The following is a 6,562-nucleotide window of genomic DNA, read 5'->3' as shown; positions in this document are numbered from 1 at the left end:
ACCCTCTCTGCCTCAGTTTCCTCATATGCAAAATAAGCTGGAGAAGGAAATAGCAAACCACTCCAGGACCTTTGCAAAGAAAACTTCAAATGGGGTCATGAAGAGCTGGACACAACTGAAACAACAGAACAGCAATAAAAACAAAAGGTAGTCAAGGGAGGCAAGGAAGCAAAGGTAAGTCCTGGAAAAAAGGAGAAAAAACTTGAGGATTGAGGGAGACTACCTTACACATAGTAGGTGTGTCCTACAGATGGATTGATTGACATCACTTTCTCCATGGATCCTTCCCTGACAGCTGTCTTCAGAGATTTGAAGAATTGTATCAAAGAGGGACTTAGGTTTGGTTTGCTAGGCCTCAGAGGGCAGAGCCAGGATCGTTGGGTGGAAATTTCAAGGAGACAAATGTAAGCTTGCTGTCAGGAAAACCTTCCTAACAATTAAACCTGTCCAAAAAAAGGAATGGGGATGGAGATTGAAAGATCACTTCTCTGGAATCATATAGTACAGCTTCCTCTAGGACAGGAATGCTTAACTTTGCCTGTGCCATGGTGAAGCCTATGGGTGCCTTCTCAGAAAAATGGTTTTAAATAATTAAGGGAAATGCTAAATTTCAGTTGGACGTTACTGAAAATAAAGACATCATTTTTTTTCATCAAAATTCACAGACCTCTTGAAATCTGTCTGTGGACCTCAGGCCTTGTTTTAGAGTAGAGGTTGAAGTGGATTAGATTACCATTAGATTGTAAGATCCTTGAGGGTAGAGGTTGTCTTTTTCACCTTTTTTGTATCCCCAGTGCTTAGCACAGTGCCTGGCACATAGTGGCACTTAATGAATATTGATTGATTGATTGATTGCTGCTGAGGTCCTTTCCAACTTCCCAAACGTCTTCTTCGATTCTGTGTGATTCCTTCCTTTTCTCCCTCACCTATCTTACCCCTCTACTCAGAAATGACCTTTCTATCTTCAGACCTTGCATAACCTTGGGGTGCATGTTATAGTGAAAGGACCCTGGACTTGAAATCAGATAGAAGTCCTAGGTCTTTGGCCCTAAAACTCACTAGTTGTTCAACTATTGATAAGTCACCAGGTCTCTCTGAACCTCAGCTTCCTCATCTGGAGAAAGGGGAGAATAAGTAACATTTGTATTTCTTTCATCCCATGGTTGTCATGAAGAAAAAGCTTAGTAAAGAACTACAGAAATGCAAGACATTTCCATAATTCTTTGGGCACATGTCTCATGTTCTATTTTGTATCTTTGTTATTTGTCTATTTATGTGACTCCTAGATTGTAACAGCCATATGGGCAGAGACCTCCTCTACAACATTACACAGTTTTCTGCATTTTTTGTTTTGTTTCATCATTGGCATGAATAATTCATTCCTAGTGTGAAATTTTGTTGTTCAGTTGTATCTGACTCTTCGAGGCTGCATTTGGGATTTTCTTGGCAAAGATGCTGGAGTGATTTGCCATTTTCTTCCCGGCTCGTTTTACAGATGAGGAAACCGAGACAAAAGAAGGTCACTTGGCTATTAAGTGTCTGAGGCTGGATTTGAACTCAGGTTCTTCCTAAACCATCTGGCAGCTTCCTAGTGTGGAAACTCACTAATGCAGATCAGCAACTAGTCTACAGCTAAGAGAGTTGCCTCAGACAACTAAGTTAAGTATGTGTCCAAGGCAACACCTGAACACAGTTGTTCCTACCTCAGAAGCCAGCGCTCTATAGAATAAGGGAGAGGAAGAGAATAAGCATTTATGTAGTGCTTACTGTACACCAGGCACTGTGCTAAGCACTTAACAAATATTTGATCCTTGCAACAACCCTGTGAGGTAGGTAGTATTATTATTTCCATTTTACAGTTGAGGAAACTGAGGCAAATAGATTAAGTGCTTTGCCCCAGAGTCACACTGCTAAGTGTTTTACAAATATTTGATCTTTAAAACAAGTCTGTGAGGTAGGTAGTATAGTTATTTCCATCTTGCAGTTGAGGAATCTGAGGCAAATAGATTAAGTGCCTTGCCACACAGCTAGTAAACTAGTTAAATGTCTGAGGCTGGATATGAACTCAGGTCTTCCTGACTCCAGGTTCACTACACCATCTAGCTGCCTCAATAAATCATATGGCATCCCAACACAGTATATAGGAGTTGCTTGAGAGAGAGAGAGAGAGAGAGAGAGAGAGAGAGAGAGAGTGTGTGTGTGTGTGTGTGTGTGTGTGTGTGTGTGTGTTTGTGTGTGTGTTGGGAGAAGAATTAAAAAACATGCTGGTCCCAGAAAGGGAGCTTAGAGGCTACTTAATCCAGTCTTCAACCTACGAGCCTCAAAGCTGGTTATAAGCCATCTTCTCCCATACAAACACATGGTGTCATGACAAACTCCTATAAGACTTCCATAAGATCATAGGCTTAAAGCTGGAGGGGAATCTTAGAGGTCATTTATTCCAAAATTCCACATTTTACACATCAGGAAATGGAGTTCCAGGGAGGAAAAAAAAAAAGCTCAAAGTCATACAAATAGTGGCTGAGCTGTTGCTGTTCATGCTTCTTTCTCCAAAGAGGACCAGTGATGTCTTGACTTGTATGTGAACTGGATTTAAGTGAGGCAGAGCAGTGCAAAGTCATCAGCCTCACTTTCTTCTCCAGAGTCATTGGAATCTAGTGGCAAGACAAAAGTCAGGACAGCTGGTGATGGTCCCTGGATGCAATGGGTGACCTTGGACTTTCTAAGTTAAGGTCTTTCCCAGGTCTCGGTTTGTCTAAGATAACACCTATTCAATGACTGAGGGCTAGGTAAGAACTAAGACAGAAGATGGACTAGTTTACCATCATAAAAATATTAATCTGGGAGGGGAATACCCCGAAAGTCACAAGGGACCTCTAGAATCCAAATCCCCTGACTATAAATTTTCTTTTACTAGCACCACACAAGAGATAAACACCAGCCACAGAGAATGATTTGAGTTTTCTTTCTTCTCCCATACCAGTCTTGAGGTGTGGGTGGGGAGCTAATAATAAGCAAAGAAGTGCCTTTAAAAAAGGAATAGAGAAGGCAGCAGCTTAAACTGGAGGCTCCTAAAGGGAATGGTCAGCTCTTCCGAACCCCAATCACTCCATGCCTGCTTCCCCTCAGCCCCAGGGAAGAGCTGGTTACTCTGTACTCAGATGGGGAAGAAATACTAGCTGTGGGACTTTTGGATATCCAGGGAGGAGGCAAATGTAATCTAATCAGACGCCATGAGACGCCCTGGACAGATCAAGTCCGTGAATCATAGTATTAGACCATATCTTCTCGTGCCATGAGCATCATCAACAATGGGTAATAGCAAAGCCCAGAGGAAAAAAATGATTATTAGCAATACCTTTGCCAGGAATAAACACTGGATCATATCCTTCTGACAGTTGTGGCAGTGGGTGGTTTTTTTTTTTCCTAATAACAAGTGCAATTTGAAAAGACACCAATGAAATTGCTGTTCCCTCAAACCAGTTGTACCAGTCCCATTTCTACCAGACAGGTCTGACTTCTGACAAGATTCTCCAGAGAGGAGGAAGGAGCTTTCTAATGCTAGCTGAGCCAGGTTGTGGGTGTCAGACAAGAGAATCAATTCCCCAGCCCCCAATTCTTGCTATTTAGGTGGAGGAATACAATAGAATTTCTCGCCAATGCTAATGACTAGCTTCTCTTTGGAGGCTCTGAGATCCTCAGAATCAGGAAGTAACTTCAGGGACCCTGCAATGAATTGCTGTCTTAATGTAAACAAACCCTCTGTAACAACTATCACCCATCACAGGGCGAGTGAGTTATGGTACTCTCTCAATGCACTGCAAGGAAAAAGAAGGAATTCCCAGAGATATGGGAGACACATGTAATAACCAGCAGGTGAAAATACTTCTTGTTCTTCAGTTGTTTCAGTTGTGTCCAACTTTCCATGACCCCATTTGGGGCTTTCTTAGCAAAAATACTGGAGTGGTTTGCCGTTTCCTCCTCCAGCTCATTTTACAATTGAGGAAACTGAGGCAAGCAGAGTGAAGTGACTTGTCCAGGGTCACACAGCTAGTGTATGAGGCTGGATCTGAACTCAGGTCTTCCTGAATCAAGGCTTAGTACTCTATCCACTCTACAGACCACCTAGCTGCCCCCAAATACTTAGCTCTTTACCATACAAAGAAATGGAAGGACTCTTCTTCCAATCAGAGGAAGCATTGAGAACATGGGGTTTAGAGCTGGAAGAATTTGGAATAATTGTTTTGACCAACTTCTTTATTTTACAGATGATAAAAATGAGGCCCAAAGAGCAAAGGTGTTCTGCCCCATGTCACACAGCCAATAAATGTCAGACCCAGTATTTGAAACCAGATCTTCTAATTCCGAAGCCAGGACTCATTCCCCTATTCCTCCCTATACACTAGGATCATACCTTTGGACCTGGAGGAAAGCTTAGAAGTCAGTTAGCCAAAATTCCTCATTTTTCAGATGAGGCAATGCAAACCAATAGGGTAACCTGACTGGGCCAAGGTCACACAGATAATACTAATTGGCACAGCTAAGAATTGAACCTAGCTACTCTGACTTCAAGTCCACATTCTTTCTGTTATACTATACTACCTCCAGGGAACCTATTTTTCTTTGGGAGTCAGTAACCCAAATGAAAATCTTTGATTAAAGGCAAAACAAAAGCAGGGTTCAACTTACGTTTAACTTTTTTTTATTTCTTGTGTGTGTGTGTGTGTGTGTGTGTGTGTGTGTGTGTGTGTGTAAGGCAAATATAAAACATTTGACTCAGTTGCTTTCCAAATTAAGAATAGAGAATATAAAACTTGATTCAATAAATAGAACTTTTTCAAAAAAAACTCTCAAATTTTTTGTTGTTTTTCAGTTGTGTCCAACTCTTTGTGATCCTGTTTGGGGTTTTCTTGGCAAAGATGCTGGAGTGGTTTGCCATTTCCTTCTCCAGCTCATTTGACAGAGGAGGAGGCAGACAGGGTTAAGTGACTTGCCCAGGGTCACACAGCTAGTAAGTGTCTAAGGTCACATTTGAACTCAGGAAGAGTTCCTGACTCCACGCCTGGCATTCTATCTGCTGCACCACCTAGCTGCCTCCTCTCAAATCCACACATGTGGAATTCATTATCATGATGGAAGTGAAATAAGGGTCAATAAACAATTTTAAGAAAACTTGCATGAAAAGAGGCAGATAGAGAAATGGTCATTTTCACATGGCCACAGCCTTATTTCAGTAGAAGATCCATAAAAATAATTTGCCCCATGTCCAGGTACCGTAACCCCTTGGCTATATAATATTCCAGGTGCCATGGTGACTGTCATCTATCTTTCTGGAAATCACTGATGTGACATCAGCTCAGGCAACACCCATACAGCCAGTGTTCAAAATTTTGTCCTTTTAAAAAAAATAATTACAGGATAGTAGAAAGAGGAAAATAATTCATAGTAGGTAGGGACTTGGAGCGAGGAAGATTTGGTTAAAATCCTACCTCTGATACTTACCATATGACCATGGATCAGACACTTAGCTTTTCTAGGCTTTAAAAGCAGTGTGGGTAGAGGAAATTCCCAAAACAGCAAAATGTTTCATGGAAAGATCACTGGATTTTATTTTTGAAATTTTTTTGTTCACTTATTTACTCCTATTTATTTATTCATTCATTTATTCTGCTTCATTCATTTATTTGCTTGTTTATTGCTACAGTAAATTTTATCCAGAAAGTTACACAGTTCTAAGGTGCAATTGTGAAGAATACTGAATTTTACATGGGTTAGGGGTGTATCAATTAATATCCATGTGACTTTAGGCAAATGATTTAACCTATTTGGGCTTCTTTTTCTGTATCAGTAATGTGGATAAGAGAAGAACCAAAGGTTCTTTACAGTTTTTTTGTTTTTGTTTTTGCTTCATGGACCCTTTGATAGTATAGAGAAGCTTATGGGCTCCTCAGAATAATGATTTAAATAATTTTTTTAAAAAAATAGGATTGCAGGGGCAGCTGGGTGGCATAGTGGATAGAGCACCGGCCCTGAAGTCAGGAGGACCTGAGTTCAAATCCGGCCTCAGACCAAACACTTGACGCTTACTAGCTGTGTGACCCTGGGCAAGTCACTTAACCCCAATTGCCTAAAAAAGCAAAATAAAATAAAATAAAAAATAGGATTGCATAGAAGACCAATTATAGTGAAATATAGTTATCAAAATATTTTAAAAACAGGTTCATGGATACCAGGTTAGGAACCCTTGGCCAAAGTGATTTGTAGTCCAATGTGGGGAATGGCTTATTTCTAAGATCCCTTACAAGTCTACCAGAGTATGAATCTTTGGAAAAGATCAAAATTTCAAATACGATCTCATTTATTAAAAGACATGCCTTATACCTGCACTTTTGTGGATTTTTATTTTATTTCACCGTTCGCTTTTCTGAGCCATGCTGATGTTGAGGTATGGCAACACACTGCTGAATTTTCAAGGCTAATAAAATATAAGCATCTGGTAGGCAAGAAGGGAATAGGGTTAATGCTTTGGGATCCTCAGGAAAACAAAGGAAACCCCAGAAAC

Source organism: Phascolarctos cinereus, unplaced genomic scaffold (genome assembly GCF_003287225.1).
Source record: "Phascolarctos cinereus isolate Bilbo 61053 unplaced genomic scaffold, phaCin_HiC Scaffold_5;HRSCAF=322, whole genome shotgun sequence".
In the NCBI taxonomy this organism is placed as follows: domain Eukaryota; kingdom Metazoa; phylum Chordata; class Mammalia; order Diprotodontia; family Phascolarctidae; genus Phascolarctos; species Phascolarctos cinereus.
This window is presented reverse-complemented; position numbering follows the sequence as displayed.